This window comes from Molothrus ater, chromosome 35 (assembly GCF_012460135.2).
Source record: "Molothrus ater isolate BHLD 08-10-18 breed brown headed cowbird chromosome 35, BPBGC_Mater_1.1, whole genome shotgun sequence".
In the NCBI taxonomy this organism is placed as follows: Eukaryota; Metazoa; Chordata; class Aves; order Passeriformes; family Icteridae; genus Molothrus; species Molothrus ater.
This window is the reverse complement of record NC_071662.1, coordinates 937615-954005: the sequence shown is the minus strand read 5'-3', so window position 1 is coordinate 954005 and position 16391 is coordinate 937615. Positions and strand designations below refer to the sequence as shown.

Here is a 16391-nt window from a genome sequence, read left to right as displayed (position 1 = left end):
CTTCTCTCAATGGGTTTTCCGCTCGACTTTTCACTTGCTCCCCATCCCCTTCTCCCTCTCACACTCACTCTACTCCCGTCCGTGCCTTCCCGTCCATCCCATGCTATCCATGTTCCGCCTCTCCCAGCCCGCTGATGCCGTGTCCCGCAAGGCGCCCTCGGCGGGGCCGCCCCATGCCTGCCCCTGCCCGGCCCGCTGTTGTTCCACCTCGGCGGCGGGGTCTCTCGGTCCTGGCTGTGGCGCCGCTGGAAGAGCCGCTCGCTCTGGTGCTGGCGGAGCAGCACGGTTTTTTGGCTGCACCTGGCGAGGGCCCTGGCCCCAAACGAAGCCCCTGCCGTGGTTCCGCCCGCAGCCGCCCTGCTGCCGCCTGGCTCCCGCCCCATGGCCAACAGCGTGGCCAGCAGCTTCCCGCTCTGAGCTCCGCCACTCGCCAGCTCGGCCGCAGGCCCAAGCCGCTGCAGCCCGGGGAGGCTCGGCAAGCAGCAGCGCGCCGCGGCGGGCGTGTGCCCCGGGCAGAAGAGTGGGAGCGCGGTGCCGCCCACACGGCGGAGAGGCCTCCCCTAGAGCAGCTCTACCGGGAGGGCCTGCTGCTGGGCAGCGGCGGCTGCAGCAGCGTTTACTCCAGGACCCGGCTCGCCGACGGCGCCCCGGTAAGAGACAGGGCCAGGTCAGAGGGTGGCGGCCAGCAAGCAAGTGTCCCAGGAGCGCATCTCGGAGTGGGCGCGGCTGGTGAGTGAGCGGGGCCAACGGGAGGAGCTGGCAGAGCATGCCGGGCAGGGCTGAGGCTTGGCTCGGCAGGGCAGCAGCTGGAACGCTGTGAGGGGAGTGAGTGTGGAGTGAGCGGGGACTGTGCAGCGCCCCGGGCCGGGCCATGGCGAGCCGCGGCGGGGCCGGGCAGGGGCTGCCCGAGGCATGGTGCAACATCGGCCCCACTGACGGCATCGCAGTCCCCCTGCAGCACAACGCCGCCCTTGTGCCCCTGTGGATGGTGTCGCGGCCTGGCTTCTGCGGTGTCGTGCAGTTCCTGGACTGATTCAAGGTGCCCAAGGGCTTTGTGCTGGTCATGGAGCATCCGCAGCGCTGTCAGGACCTCTGGTACTTCCTGCAGGAGTGGCAGTTCCTGACGGAGCCCGTGGCACAGGGGCTTTTCCGCCAGGTGCTGGAGGCCGTGCAGCACTGCAGCAGCCTCAGTGTCCTGCACCGCGACATCAAGGCCGAGAACATCCTCGTCAACCTGGCCATGGGCGAGGCGAAGCTCATTGACTTCGGGTGCGGCACGATCCTCCAGGACACGTTCTACACCCGGATGTCAGGTGAGATCGAAGCCGGCGCCCAGACGGGCAGCAGAGGTTCCCCCCTTGGCTGGCAGAGGGGCAAGAGGGAGGGAAGGAAGGAGGCGGAATCCATCTTCAGCCAGCTGCAGCCAAGTTGCTTTTTGGCAGGGCAGGGGCTGGCTGTTGTGCAACAGGAGCTGGCTGGGAGGGAGGGAGCAACATGGGCCTGATGAGCTGCACCCGTGTCCCATAGGAACACTGGAGTACAGCCCACCGGAGTGGATCCTCTTTGGCTGCTACCATGGCCAGCCAGCCACCATCTGGTCCCTGGGCATCCTGCTCTATGAGCTGGTCTGCGGGCACCTTCCTTTCCACACCAACGAGGACATCATCTGGGGCCAGCTCTTCTTCCCGCCCTGGGTGTCTCAAGGTGGGGATGCACCTTCAAGGCATGAGGGGAAGAACAGGGCTGGGAGGGGTAGGTGGCACATAAGCATCCTGCTCTTGCAGCTGGTGAGGAGGCGGATCTCCTGGGCTGGAGGAGGTGGCACCAGTGCCTCTGTGGTGGTGTCCTCCACAAGAGAGGATTGATAGAAAGCTTTTGGCTGCAGCTCTGAGCACTCCTGGTGTTGCCTGGGCACTGTGGAATGTGGGAGAGCATGGACAGGAGCCTTGTCCCGCTGAGCGGCGGTTTCTGGTTTCTCTCCGCAGAGTGCCAGCACCTCATCAGGTGGTGTTTATGCATGGACCCCACAGACAGGCCATCACTGGAGGACTTTTTTGAGCATTCTTGGCTGCAGGAGCCCTGCCTGGCCCAGGAGACAGCAGAGATGCCTCCCTGTGCACAGTAGGATCCAGGAGCCAACAAGCAGCAGCGGCACGCGTCTCGTGGTGCTGGAAGAAAACCCCGGAGCGTTTCCCTGCGGCCGCGGCACGGAGGAGAGAGCGCAGCCAAGGAGGTGCTTCTGCTGGTCCCCGTGAGCTGTGGAGGGAGTGGCTCCGTGCTGCCCGTCCCATTGGAGAAGTGGTGGCAGTGCGGTGAAGGTGCCACAGACTGGGACAGGGAAATATCCTCCTGCAGCTCAATGGCATCGTGATGTCCCCACGAGCCGAGGCACAGCTGGCGCGTCCTTCTGGAGCACGACGTGGAGCTGGGAACACCATCCTGGAGCTGGCCGCTGGCGGGGCAGAGCCGATTGGCTTTGGCTGTGGCCCCTGCCTGAAGGACACACTCTGCGCCCCGATGGAATCAAGATGAGTCCCCAGCCGGCGCAGGGGCGGGGGGATGCTGGTGCTCCCAGGCACGGCAGGGCTCGGCCTGGCCACGCGCTGGAGGTTCCCCACTCGGCGGCGCTGGGGAATATTAATTTTTCCAATGGCCGCCAAGGTGCTTTTTGGTGGGACAGGGGACAGATGTTGTGGAAGGGGAGCCGGCTCCTGGCCTTGCTGACAGCTTCTGCCAGCCAGCCTGGCACAGGCTGAGGCGGGGGCAACCGGCCTGACAAAAGCATCCATCCATGTGGATGGAGGGTGGCAGAAGGGGGGATGGGTTCTGAAGCCGTGCCCCAGCTGGTGTGCTCTGCAGGCCCTTGAGGAAGGGGTGCGTTTACAGGCAGGAAAGGTGGGGATTTTCCCCAGCCGTGGACAGGTTTAATTCTCACATGGAGTGGTCAGACCCTCCACAGGCCCGTGAAATGGTAACAGGCTTTGTGCTTTTTCTTGTTTCCAGGTTTGTTTTGAATTGACTTTCATGCCATTGTTCTTTGTTTTTCCCAGGAGGATTACACCTGGTGCCCAGACTGGATGGGGAATCGCCTGCAGCATCCGTGGAGCGCGTCCAGTGCCAGTGCTGCCCCAGGGGCCACGGTCTGCAGGGACAGCCCCTTCCAGAAGGACAAGGACCTGGTTTGGGATCGGCTCCTCTCCTGGCAGCAGCTCCCCAGAGGTGGGCACCCGGCTCCACAGCTCGGCTGGCAGAAGGACTCCGGGCAGACGGCAGCGGGCACACAGGCATCCCACTCCTGCAGCTGCTGAGGAGGTTGCTGTGCTCTATTAAGCAGAGGAGGTGGAACATGGCCTGCCCCGCTGCCCTTCTCTAAAAACAGAGAATGGGTCAGGAGGTTTGGGCTCTGAGCACAGCCAGCAGCCTGGCCCGGGCACAGGCCATGGCGGGACAGGGGGACTGAAGCCTGCTGCCACTGACCGTGTGTCCTGGTTTAGAGCAAATTTGGAAGAGAATTTCCAAAGTAGGGCCCCTCCAGTAAGCAAACCCACACAGCCCCTCCCCCCAACCGGTTTGGGAAGGATTCCTCGGAGAGGAGTGGAAAGAACCTGTTTATTTAATAGGCACAGCACCCCCCAGCACACAAAATGAACAATACCGGATGACACCGCTCTGAAAAAAGATGACAAATTCAGAAAGTCTCTCTTGGGGGGTGGTCACTCTGTTCTCAGTCTCTCCAGCACTGGGGCAGCTGCTGCAGGCCACAAGGTGCAAACTCTCAGTGTTCCCAGGTCCCAGTCCAGAGCAGGTTTGAAATGGTCAGAAAAAGGAAAGGAGAAACAGTCCAGGAAGAAATTGGACAGTTTAGCTAAACTAGCTAATGAGCAAAAGCAAGCAGAAGTGAAGCAAGCAAGAGGGAGAGAGAGCAAAGCGAAAAGCAAAAGCAGAAAAAGCAAAAGCTGCAGTCTCTGTGTCCCGCCAGGCTGATAAGAAAACCAAAACAAAACTTTCCCTCTTCAGAGCCGGTCTTAAAGTACAGAACATAATATCCAACATTAACAGAACACATGAATGGGGATACAAGCATCATAACGTCACCCTAGGACACCATGGCTCTCTGGTTTCTCTCCACAGGCTGCCAGCACCTCATGCCATGGGAATGGCACTGCTCGGCCTGCCAGGCTGGGAGGGTTGGAGGGTGGCAGGTGTTCATTTGCTGTCAAAAATAAATTGGTTTTTTTTTGTCATCGTCATCATTGGAGTGTTTCATCCTTTTCCAAGCTTTTGGCCTCCTGTGATAAATGGATGTGATTTGTGCTAACTAAATTGTAATTATATCAATATTTTTGGAAAATAATTGGAAAGGTATATCTGATTAATGTTACGAAACAGATGGGTTTCTTTGTAGATGATACATGTGGGAAATAAGATACAGGAGACTGGACTTGGCCTTGATGAAAAAAAGTTAGGAAGACTCCCAGGTCAGAATTGGCATCAAGACAAAGTTAATACAACTCCAAGGACAGGATCAGCCTTGACATGAATAACATTGGAAAAATTCCAGACAGGGAGTCTAAAACAGTGCCAACCATCGAAACACATTCACTGTGTTGGCAGATCTGTACAGGTGTCCTCATCCTGCGTACATTGGATGTTATCCCATCCAAGCAGGCATTTTAACACAAGCAGCTATTTCACTAAGCTTAATTAACAACAGAAATAAAAACTGTATCTTTACAACAAAGTTACTTTTACACCACACATATAAAATCCACTTCAATATCTGTGAAAAGCCAATATTATATTATGTATCCATAACAATAAACCTCTCACTGAGGGATGGTAGTCCCTAACAATAAACCTCTCACTGAGGGATGGTAGTAGTAATTAATTGTCAGCCCCATGGCCCAGTCCCAGTACTGGGAATTTTGCTCCCCTTACTGGGAATTCCTCTCCCCATAAGCTTTTTACCCCCATGTTTTTAAGGTCACGATTGTTATAGATATGTATTATAATATTGGCTTTTCTCAAATATTAAAATGGATTTTATATCTGTGGTGTTAAAGTCACTTTGTTATTGTCTTGGTTTGAAAAGCCAGGTGTCTGCTAAGGAAGGCAGGAGCCTCTCCTGGAATGGAAAATGCAAACCCCTCCTCCCTCTGTATTGTTATAGTTTTGCAATTAAGGGGCTCTCAGGCAAAGCTATGGGAATTACAGTTCTTTTTTTAGGAAAAATTAAAAATACAAATGCAGTAGTACAAAAAAAAACCAGAGTCAGAACAGGACCTGACACCCTGTTGGTCAGGGTGTTGGCAGCAGTCCCATTCAATGGTGGCTGCAGCCCTCCTGCAGTGACGGGTGTGGTTTGTTGGAGCAGTGATCCTGGAGAAGGGTGGAGTTTTCCTCTGGTGGGCAACTCACATACTGGGAGTGTCTGAGACCATTGGAATATGGAAACTAGTTTGGGAAAAAGTTTACTATGCGTAAGGGTCTATGACTATGCAACAGGCTGATGTAAGGAAAAGGTATTGAAGGGCTATCCCCGAAGATAACAGGGGGACTTGGTTCAGTGCCAAGATGCACCCGGCCGTAATAACCTTTGCTCTGTGGTCCTTGTCTCCTCTCGTCCTTTATTAAACTCTAAATCTTCACGGGAGAGTGAACGGGGTTTTTCACAGCCCCGAGCAGAGAGCTCTGCCCGGGGGCTCCGGGCAAAGGCGGCGGCGCTCGGCAGCGGCCCCAGCCCGCCCAGCCCTGGGAATTGCCCCGCACCGGGACAAAATCCTGCCCCGAAGGAGCCCTTGGAACGCCGGCCCTCGGCTCCTCCGTGCCCCAAAGCTGCCGGCGCTGCCCCTGGTGCTGCCGCAGCTGCAGCTCTGGAGCAGGGAGGCTCTGCGGGACCCCGGGCTGGGTCCCCTCCCAGCCGTGCCCGCCCCGGGGCTGATGCTCGGCCGGGCTCTCTCGCTGCTCCGGCTCCCGCACAGCCCCGCTGTGAGCGGGCACCGAGCGCCCGGCGCCGCAGGGCCCCGAGCCCCTGCCCGGCCCAGGGTCAGTGTCCATCGCCAGCCCCTGGCCGGGGCTCCGGCCACTGCCAGGCCCCAGCACAACCTGCAGCTCCCAGCGCAGCTCCCTCCAGCCGGGCACTGCGGGCTCTCGCCGGGCACAACATTCCCTTCATGGCATCTCGGTTATCTCTGCTCACATCTGCACAACCAGCTGCTGCTGAGGCAATCCCAGCTCCCACTGAAGGCTTCCCACCCAAAATGCTGCCTTCAGCTCTCACACACCATTAAGAAATCCAAGAGCAAAGCTGAAATCTGATTAGAGAATCTTGCAAAGTCACATCCTAGAACATTTTGTTATAAAATCCCAAATGTTAACAGAAGCTGCGAAAGTCAACAATGATAGAAAACAAGCTTCCAACACTGGGACTAGAAGAGCTCAGGCAATCCATTTGAATGGAGGGAGCCCTCTCTTTCTGACATGTGAGCAATGCCATGGAATTTCCCAAATCGGGGAAACAGGGAGCCCTGGCAGCAGCAGCTTCACACACAGCAGGGACACAGAACAGGGCGAGGCAAGAGGCTGACAAAATTATAACTTCTACTTGCAATGAAGAACCTTTGTGTCCAGTTCTACTCTAGCCACTATTACTATAGAGTCAAAAAGACTAAAAATACTAGTAATAATAAGAACTGTACTATTAATAGCAAAAAAAAAAGAGATAGTGGAAATAATAAGAATTAATAAAATCCCTGCCATACTTATACTAGGTTTGCATGGCCAGGTTTTGGTGAGGGGCTTTAGGAGCACCTTCTGTGAGAGGCTGCTGGAAGCAGCTGCTCCTCTGTGTCCCACAGAGTCAAATCCAGCCAGCTCCAGGATGGACCAGCTGCCGGCCAAGGCTGTGCCAGTTAGAAATGGTGGTAACACCTTGGGAAAAGAGATTTAAGAAAATGGGTGATTGTGTAGTTGTAACTGTGAGGCAGGGAAGAGCAGGGTGAGAACATGTGAGAGGAACAACTCTGCACACCCCAGGGCAGGGCAGGGCAAGGCAGGACGAGGGGCAGGAGCTGCTCCAGGGGCTGAAGCTGATTGCCCTGAGATTCCCTGGGGCAGCCCCTGGTGAGGCAGCTGGGCCCCTGCAGCCCATGGAGGGCCCGGAGAGCAGAGATGCACCTGCAGCGCCTGGAGGAGCCCGTGCTGGAGCAGGGGGTGCCTGAGCAGGGGCTGGGACCCCATGAGAAACCTGTGCTGGAGCAGGGTCCTGGCAGGACTTGTGAGCCCATGGGAGAGTGAGGCAGCTGCAGCAGTTTGTGAAGAGCTGCTGTCTGTGAGATGAACTCACCCTGGAGAAGTTCATGGAGAAGTGTTTCGGGGAGGGACCCCATGGTGCAGCAGGGGAACGACTCCTCTCCCCGAGCAGCAGAGAAACAAGGGGTGATGAACTGAGCAGAGCCCCCAGTGCCTGTCTCCCTGCACCACTGGGGGAGGAGGCAGGGATGGGCAGAAGGTGCTTTTGAAGCTTTATTTTACTTCTCACTATCCTGCCCTGATCTGGATAGAAATAAATTCAATTAATATCTGCAATTTCAAAAATGTTTTGCCCATGATGGCATTTGCTGAGTTATCTGTCCCAGTCCTTAACTCAAGCCATGAAGCCTTCATTCTGTTTTCTATTTTTCTCTCTCCTGCCCATCTCTGGAGGGGAGTGAGACAGCAGCCATGGTGGGTGCCTGGCATCCAGGCAGGGTGAAGAGACAACACTTCCTTTCCTTCATTCTTTCCTTCTTTGCAGAGGTCACAGTGAAGAGGTTGAGGGGGCTTTGAGGGAGGGAGTGGAGGTGGCGGGGAGTAGCGGGGACAGGAGGCACAGGGCTGTGGCACAGGCACCCGAGGGGCCCATGCAGCTGGCAGGGGCAAGGCCTGTCCCCCTGGGCCAGCAGCAGCCCCGTGCCCTGCCCAAGGCGCTGCCAGCAGGGGCTGGGCCCCAGAGGCAGGGGCAGAGCCCAGCCCTGGGGGCAGCGTTTGTGCCCCGAGCCCCGTCCAGCCCAGCCTGCCCCGAGTGCGCAGTGAGCGCTGGCACGGCTGCCCTGGACAGCGTGACCTGCTGGGGACACTGAGAGCTGCCCCACTGTGACCCTGCCCTGGGCACTGCACAGGCACCAACCCAACCCCAGCCAGCAGCACCCCTGGGCATGGCCCAGGCACTGGAGAGCATCACAGCCAGCCCTGCTGCTGCTGGGGATGTCCCAGGCACCAGAGCCCATCCCAGCCCCGCTGCTGCTGGGGATGTCCCAGGCACCAGAGCCCATCCCAGCCCCGCTGCTGCTGGGGATGTCCCAGGCACCAGAGCCCATCCCAGCCCCACTGCTGCTGGGGATGTCCCAGGCACCAGAGCCCATCCCAGCCCTGCTGCTTGTGATGTCCCAGGCACCAGAGCCCATCCCAGCCCTGCTGCTTGTGATGTCCCAGGCCCTACGAGTGTTCCAGGTGTGGGACGAGCTCCTCAAATGGCTCAGCCTTGACCCAACACCAACGGAGGCACCACCAAGGGCAGCCCTGGGAGTGCCCCCAGTGTGGGAAGAGCTCCGTGCACTGCTCCAGCTCCATCCCCCACGGGAGGATCCGCGCTGGATGATCACCAGTGACCCCGGTGGGCAGAGCCCCAGTGATCTGTGGTGCTGGTGATCCCTGTTGAGAAGACACCTGGCTGGGGGCTCCATATCCTCCTGGCTTCCCACCCCATGGCCTGGATTTTCTTTTCATTTCTCTTTGCCCTTCCAAACCCCTTAAAAGCAGGGTAAAAATAAAGATGTTGAGCTAAGACAAGGATGGGGACATGGGGGGTCTTGCAGGGGATGTGGGGGATGCAGGGTGTGAGGGACTTGAGGGTTCCTGGGAGAGACTTGGGGCTTGCTCAGGGCTTTGGGGACACCAGGCTGAGCGGCTCCAGTTGCACTGGGAGACCCTGGAGGAGGTTCTGGGGCAGCTGATCAAGGACCCCCTGCCCTGGAACTGTCCCCATGTGCCCCCATCCCAATGCCTCGCGTCCCCTGTAGCGGCTGCCCCATTCCCACTGTCACTCCCCTTTCCCCGGCCCGTTCCCATGTCCCCCCTATCCCGTTCCCGTCCTGCTCCCATCCCAGTCCGGATCCCATTCCCTGTCCCTGTCCTGTATTCCTGATCCCTGTACCATATTTCCAGTGCCATTCCTGGTCCCTGTCCCCATCCCCTATCCCCATTCCCTGTCCCCATTCCCGGTCCCCCCTCATCGGACGCCGCCAACATCGCTCCGGTCCCGCCGGCCCTCACGTGACTGAGGAAACCCCGCGCTGCTCCCACCCACCAATCCCAGCGTGCGATTTCTCCTGTATTTGCATAACCACGCCCTTTGGCCTGGCCCCCGCCCCCCCGCCGGCTGCAGCCGCGTCCAGGCACTGTTTGCTCCCAGCTCCCTCCCAGTGCTCCCAGTAAGAGCGGGACCGGCAGGAAGAGCGCTCCTAATTCCTTCACAGTGCTCTCACCATCGTTTCCAGTGCTCCCAGTAAGAGCGGCACTGGCAGGGAGAGCGCTCCCAGTTCCTGCCCGGTGCTCTCACCATCGTTCCCAGTGCTCCCAGTAAGAGCGGTACTGGGAGGGAGACCGCTCCTAAGTCCTTCCCGGTGCTCTCACCATCATTCCCAGCGTTCCCAATAAGAGCGGGACCGGCAGGGAGAGCTCTCCTAATTCCTTCCCGGTGCTCTCACCATCGTTCCCAGTGCTCCCAGTATCGCTCCCAGTGCCGGGCGGGGCGGGGCCGCTTTGGAACCGACCCAGGGCAGAGTGCAGCTGCTTTTGGGTGCCGGCACTGTCTGGGCCGGGCTGGGAGCGGAGATGGAGCGGGAGGGAGAGGAGGGAGAGAAGACGGGGAAAAGGAAAGGGAAAGGGAGGATCGAGAGGAAAGGAGGAGCAGGAGGAGGAGGAGTAGGAGGAGGAGGAGGGACAGAGGAGGAGCAGGAGGAGGAGGAGTAGGAAGAGGAGGGACAGAGGAGGAGCAGGAGGAGGAGCAGCACCAACCCCACGCGGTTCCCCCGCTCGGGCCGGGCTCCCCCGGCATCGCCCCCCCGGAACCGCAGGTGAGCGGGGAGCTCGCCCCAGATCCATCGGGCGGTCTCCCGCAGGGTGGCTTGGCAGGGCAGGGATCTTGCAGGACCCCAAAGCCGGCCCGGAAATGGCCCTGGAGGGATCTTGGGGTGTCCCACGTGGCGAATGCCTGGTACCGGCAGGCAGAGGAGAGATGTTGGATTTGGGGATCCCCGGGGGAGCTGGAGGGGAACGTGGGAGCCCTGGAGTGGGGAGAGCGCAGAGCGGCAATCCCAGAGCCGGGGGATGCCCAGCAGCCTGGAGGGATGGGGGAGGCTGGGGATGAGCAGGGTCCGGGCCCCCGAGCCTGGCAGGAACAGTGACTTCTCCAGCTGCACTTGGGCAGTGGGACTTTTAAACCCAACATGCTGATCCCTTGTTTTTCCCCAAACCAGGATTCCCACACCTTGGCCAGATGGAGCAGGAGACTGCGAGGAAGAGGAAGATGGCCCAGGAGCCCCAGTCAGGTGAGGAGGAAGTCAGTGCCCCTTTCCCCTCTCTCCTGCTCCATCTCCCAGTCCAGCACAGCCCCCGGCTGCAGGACAACCCTGCTGCCAACCCCGTCCTGCCGGGGATGCATTGGGGGGATCTCCTTCCCCTTCCCTCTGGCACGGAGGCAAATCCCATCCTCTCCTTGTCCTTCCTCCCCCAGGGAAGAAGCTGAGGATGGAGACCAGGGAGGAAAAATCCCCACAGCAGAACCTCATGGAAGAGGCCATTTTGAGTGACTCCATGGCACAGGAATCCAATGGAGAGAAAAAACCCTGGAGATCCCACAGGACGAGGGGCTGCAAATCCAGCCCAGGGTGCTCTGAGGAGGAAAGACCCACCCTGAGCCAGGAAGGTGGACAGAGCTTCAGCCAGAGCTCAAAGTTCGTGGTCCATGAGCAGCTTCATGATGGGGAGAAGCCCTACAAGTGCTTGGAGTGTGGGAAGAGCTTCAGGCAGAGCAGCACCCTGATCAGCCACCAGATGATCCACACTGGGGAATGGGCCTATGAGTGTGGGGAGTGTGGGAAGGGCTTCAGCTGCAGCTCCGCCCTCGTCACCCACCAACGCATCCACACTGGGGAGAGGCCCTACGAGTGTCCCCAGTGTCAGAAGAGGTTTCGGACCAGCTCCGATCTCATCAAGCACCAGCGGACTCACACCGAGGAGAGGCCTTTCCGCTGCCCTGACTGTGGGAAGGGCTTCAAGCACAACTTCACCCTCATCACCCACCAGCGCATCCACACTGGGGAATGGGCCTACGAGTGCCCCACCTGTGGGAAGGGCTTCAACTGCAGCTCAGAACTCATCAGGCACCACTGCATCCACACCAGGGACAGGCCCTATGAGTGTCCCCAGTGTGGGAAGAGGTTTCAGACCAGCTCCAGTCTCCTCCTGCATGAGCGGATTCACACAGATGAGAGGCCCTTCCGCTGCCCCCACTGTGGGAAGGGCTTCAAGCACAACTCCACCCTCATGAGGCACCGGCGCATCCACACAGGGGAAAGGCCCTATGAGTGTCTCCAGTGTGGGAAGAAGTTTCGGACCAGCTCCAGTCTCCTCCGCCACCAGCGCATTCACTCAGAGGAGAGGCCCTTCCTCTGCCCCGACTGTGGGAAGGGCTTCAAGCGCAACTCCCACCTCATCAGGCACCAGCGCATCCACACTGGGGAGAGGCCCTACGAGTGTCCCACCTGTGGGAAGAGCTTCACCAGCAGCTCTCACTTGACCAGACACCAACGGAGGCACCGGTAAGGGAAGTCCTGCACATGCCCCAGCTGCAGGAAGAGCTTTGTGCACTACTCCAACTCCATCCCCCATGGGAGGACCCACATTGGTCAGAGCCCTGGTCACCCACATTCTTTCTGATACACAGTGGGAAGTGATTTGTGTTCCTTTGCCTCTCATTATCTTTTGATTTATTTCCCTCCCTTCAAAACACAGAAAATTGGGATAAAAATCGACCCAATTCATCAAAGGCATCTAAAGCTTTGCATTTTACTTGTGTTCTGAGGGAAACTTGGATTCTGGGAGATATCTGGAAGGATATGGGGGGGGTTTTGGGGGTATTTGGTTTGGTTGTCTTTATTTCTTGGCACTCCAAAAGATGAGAGGGATTGATCTGTCAGCTCAAAACCGCTCAATGCCACTGAAAACTACTCCATCCCACGCCAAAATTCCTTGATTCCACAGCCCCTCAGGGTGAAATGGGGTTGGAAGGAGATTGGGCGAAGTGGGATGCAAATCAGGAGGGGTGAGATGAGCATTGGATGGGACAGGATGGGTGGGATGGGGTTTGGGAGGTGTGAAATGAGGGAAGTACAGCTTGGGAAAGGGGTCTTGATGTCCAGGAGGGGTGGGATGGGTTGGGGTTGGGACTGGGAATGTGGGTTGGGGTCTGGAATGAGATGGCCAAAGTTTGGGGATGATGAAGGGAGGGGAAGCCCATTACTGAGTGAGTTTTTGGATATTCCATGTTCATGAAGAGATGCTGGGGTATCTCATGTTTCTGAGGTGGTTTTGGGGCACTCCCCAGCTCTTGGGGGGTTTCCTGAGAGCAGCTCCATGGAGCCCCATTGCCAGGGGTGGTTGCCACGGGCACAAGCTCAGGGATGTAGCCAGAGTCCATTACTTCCGTGCTGGAGAGCAGAGAAATGATGAACGGCCCCAGACATCTCCAGTGTGTGTTTGGAGACCTGTGAGCTGACTGGGGAGAGGCCAACAGCAATCCCCTGCAGAGATGCACCTTAGACTCCGGGTGTTCCTCACAGCTCAGGGTGAGCAAAGAAGCGTCCCCCATGGTGCCTCACAGCACTATGTTAATTTGTCCCAATTCTCTCCTCCCTATTGGCCCGTTGGCCTTTCCTACCTCTTTTACCCTTATATGTTTATGTTCTGGTAAATTCTTCCTTCCCTGTAATCCCATTGGTTTATGTCTCCAGCTATCCACTCTAGCATTCCCTATTGCTCCCTTCCCTGTGTACCATCCTGAGCCCTCAGACTATTGGATCCTTGATGCTCTTCTCCACCCCCTCTTTTCCTCATTTATGCCCTAGACCCTCCTTTGGCTTTCGCCTTGGCCCCTGGACCTCTTCAGTGTCGCCTGAAATAAAGCACATTGGAACTCCATGCCTGGACCCTCCCGTGTCTTCACTGCCGAGCTGCTTCGTGTGTGTGTGTCTGTGTGTGTCTGTGTCTGTGTGTGTCTGTGCGTGTGTGTGTGTGTTTCTGTGTGTGTGTCTGTGCGTGTGTCTGTGTGTGTGTGCGTGTGTGTCTGTGTGTGTGTGTCTGTGTGTGTGTGTGTGTGTCTGTGTGTGTGTGTGTGTGTCTGTGTGTGTGTCTGTGTGTGTGTCTGTGTGTGTGTGTGCGTGTGTGTCTGTGTGTGTGCGTGTGTGTGTCTGTGTGTGTCTGTGCGTGTGTCTGTCTGTGTGTGTGTGCGTGTGTGTCTGTGTGTGTCTGTGTGTGTGTCTGTTTGTGTGTGTCTGTGTGTGTGTGTCTGTGTGTGTGTCTGTGTGTGTGCGCGTGTGTCTGTGTGTGTGTGTGTCTGTGTGTGTGCGCGTGTGTGTCTGTGTGTGTGTGTGTCTATGTTTGTGTGTGTGTCTGTGTCTATGTGTGTGTGTGTGTCTGTGTGTGTGCGCGTGTGTCTGTGTGTGTGTCTGTGTGTGTGTGTGTGTGTGTGTGTCTGTGTGTGTGTGTGTCTGTGTGTGTGTCTGTGTGTCTGTGTGTGTGTCTGTGTGTGTGTGTGTCTGTGTGTGTCTATGTGTCTGTGTGTGTCTGTGTCTGTGTGTCTGTGTGTCTGTGTGTGTGTGTGTGTGTGTCTCTGTGTGTGTCTGTGTGTGCTGGTGCTCTCATGGCTCCTGCCTGTTGGCACAAGATGCTCTCAGGGAAGGTTGCATTCACCACCACTGCAGACCACAACAGGTGGTGCCCGAACAGGGACCTTCATCTGGTACCCCTGGAGAGCGTCTCCACATCGCTGGAATCTAAGTCGCCTTCAGGTCAGCCACTACCCTAAGGCAACCTCTGAGTTTTATCTGGGCATGCTGAGGGGAGAGACCTGCAACCCTCCCAGAGTCACGGACTGGAGGATCGCTCTCCTCGACAGACCCCCACAAGATCCTTTGCTGACGCACTGCTGGATGAGTATGTTTCAGTCAGAGTCACCCTTTTCTTTTGTTTTCTCATTTTAAATCTTGTGGGTGGGAAGATGGCAGAATGGGCACAAAACTCACCGTTCTGCAACAGGAGATTTATATCCAATTACATTAGCCCTTGTTGCTTGGGGAATTCATTTTTCAAAAGGGAATTTGAAAGCTTTTTTTCCTTTTCTTTTCAAATATTTTATGTTACAAGGGAATCAGTTTTATGGCTTGAGATTTGGGATATGGTTGGGATCAAGTCATTTGTTTTATAAATAGAGGGAAATTTTAAAGTGGGGAAGTTTTATTGTCTTTTTCATTCCATTTATGGCAAAAAGTTTTATCTTCTTTTTTTTTCTATTTATGATTCAGTTAAAAAATCAGGAAAATTCAGGAAAAGTTTTGAGTCCACTTCCCCTTCATCCCCTCCCCAAGCCCCTAAACCCTCTCCTTCTCCTGAGGAGCAGTCAGCAGGTGGATGTCACTATCCAGCACAGGGTTGCTGCTGTCTCCCTGATGCCTCCCAATCTCCTCTCTCCCCTTACCAGGACAGCACTGGCTGTGCCGCTCTGGACCTTCCCCTCAACCTTCCTCCTGTGCCTGCATATCCTCCTTCATCTCCCTCAGTTGCTGTTACTCTGCAAAATGGCGCTGGCAACGTGGCCAGCCCTGCCATTTTGTTGCCTCCTGATCCAAGTTTTCCCACCCTTGCACCCCAAAATGGCCACTTTCCCACCTCTCCTCTGCCCTTTCCTGCTCCTCCATCATCAGGCTCCTCCCCTGCAACGAGTTCCTCTCCGCCCATCGTGTCAATGGTCGCTCCTGCGTCAGGATCCCCCCTTTCCATCAGTACCACCCTTCCCGATGCAGGCCCTGCCTTTCCCCTTGTGGTCTCCACCTTCTCCACCCCGGGCTCCACCCCTGGGGCCATGACACTTGTGGCTCCCACATCCCCGGAGCCGGAAGTGGCCATGATGGTGACCGGAAGGCAGCCATCTTGGCTGCCAGCAGCCCACGGCACGGGGCCGCCCCGGTTACCCAGGAGCACGGCTCCTCTACCAGCAGGCCCTCCTCCTCAGCAGAAGACAGTGATTCCCAGACTCTAACACCGAGCCTGAGGAGCACTGCACAGGGGTGTGCGAACAAGCTGCTAGGGAAGGTGATTGGGAGATGGCAGGGAGATTGCAGACCCTGGAGGCCCCTGTCCAATGCAAAAGAGGGAGGAACCCAAAGCAGGAATCCATGCCTGATAAGAAGCGTTGCAAGGCATGCAGGGACTGAGAGAGGGGGTCCCCGTTCTACAAGAATAACGAGCCTCACCAAAAGCCATGATGACAAGCACAAGCAGCATGGAAAAGAAGAACAAAAGATGCGGCGTATAGATGCAACCAATAACCTGAAAAAGGAAACAGCTCTGTACTGCCTGAACAATACAACTTCCTATCAATCTTGCATTCCACAAAAAAGATGTTGTTTAATTAGTTCCTGTTCAATTAGTACCTGTTCAATTATTTCAGTTGTATCGTAATCTTATGTACTATTTCCTCTTTGAGTTATTACTTTCGTACTATTATGACTTATAGCTATTGTTATGTTAGTAATGTTCCCTTATTTTGTTAGGTGCTTGCAGAAATCCATAGGGGAAGACTTTTAACTAAACAAAAAGGGGGAGTTGTGAAGGCCTGTGAGCCTAATGGGGAGAGGGCAACAGCAATGCCCAGGAGAGATGAACCTTAGGCTCTGGGCATTCCTCACAGATCAGGGTGAGGAAAGAAACTTCCCCCATGGTGCTCTGAAGCACTGTGGTAATTTGTCCCAGTTCTGTCCTCCCCATTGGCCCATTGGCCTTTCCTACCCCTATTACCCTCATATGTTCATGTTCTAGAGAGTTCTCCCTTCCCTATCTTCCCATCAGTCTATGTCTCCACCTTTCCACTCTGGTATTCCCTACTGGTCCCTTTCCCTGTACACTACCCCTAAACCCTTAGATCCCTGATGCTCTCCTCCACTCCCTCTTTTCCTGTATTTATACCCTCAACCCTCCCTTGCTGTTCTCTTTAACCCCTAGACCCCTGCAGCGTTAGACCCTAATAAACTGTCTTGGTTTGGAAAGACGGGAGTTTGCTAAGGAAGGCAGGAGCC

At 56.4% G+C, this 16391-nt stretch overlaps 2 pseudogenes; one reads left to right on the top strand and one right to left on the bottom strand.

Moving 5' to 3' along the window:
• Positions 1–97, bottom strand: part of LOC118700704 (serine/threonine-protein kinase pim-1-like) — a 3253-nt pseudogene extending 3156 nt beyond the window's left edge.
• The window catches only part of LOC118700713 (zinc finger protein 271-like), a 342045-nt pseudogene that overhangs the window by 171874 nt on the left and 153780 nt on the right, over positions 1–16391 (top strand).